Here is a 955-nt window from a genome sequence, read left to right on the forward strand (position 1 = left end):
GGAACTTGTGGATTTGGGTTTATTAGTTTGGCAGCAATTTGGAAAAGAAGAAAAGCAAAAAGGACAAGGAGGGGGGAGGGGGAGGGGCCCCCCAGGGGGTACTGCCCAGATGTTGCCAGAAGTAGGGTTTATGAGGCGCCAGCTCATGGGCCCCAAACCCTAAACCCTAAACCCTAAACCCTAAACCCTAGGCAGAAGGCCAGGGAAAAGGGGTTCTGCTGCCTCGCCGCTGCTGCTGCTGCTGCTGCTGCTGGCAGCGCAGGGGCACTGTGGGGCCCCGGCAAGAGACCTGTGGGCCTGGCGCCCAAACCCTAAACCCTAAACCCTAAACCCTAAACCCTAAAAAATTGACGAAATTCGCGACTTTAAAGCATTCAACATTCTCTCAATTTCTGCAGGCCCTTGGGGCTTCCGGGAAGACATAATTAATGGGTGGGGTTGTTGTTATTCGAGGGTTTAGGGTTTAGGGTTTAGGGTTTAGGGTTTAGAGTTTAGAGTTCAGGGTTTTATATTTAGCGTTTATAATCATAGATTCTGGCTCCGTGGTTTGTAAGCTAGGGCTTGTAGGTAATGACTTAGGGTTTAGGGTTTAGGGTTTAGGGTTTAGGGTTTAGGGTTTAGGGTGTAGGGTTTAGGGTTTAGGGTTTAGGGGGTGGGCCAGTGAGCAAAAAGGCTGGGAGTAAAACAGCAGAGACAAAGTAAATGAATAAATAAATAAATAAATAAATAAATAAATAAATAAATAAATAGCAAACACATAAGCAAGTGAACTAATCAATCAGTTAATAGTGTTGCGGCCTAAGTTCTTAACCGCTGATCCTAAACCCTAAACCCTAAACCCTTAACCCTAAACCCTAAACCCTAAACCCTAAACCCTAAACCCTACGTATACCCAGTTGCTAAACTTCTCTACACCCTTTGCTGTTCGGTCACTTCACGAATTTCACTGCGTGGG

This window comes from Eimeria tenella, genomic scaffold (genome assembly GCF_000499545.2).
Source record: "Eimeria tenella Houghton genomic scaffold, Eth_scaff2661, whole genome shotgun sequence".
Classification (NCBI taxonomy): domain Eukaryota; phylum Apicomplexa; class Conoidasida; order Eucoccidiorida; family Eimeriidae; genus Eimeria; species Eimeria tenella.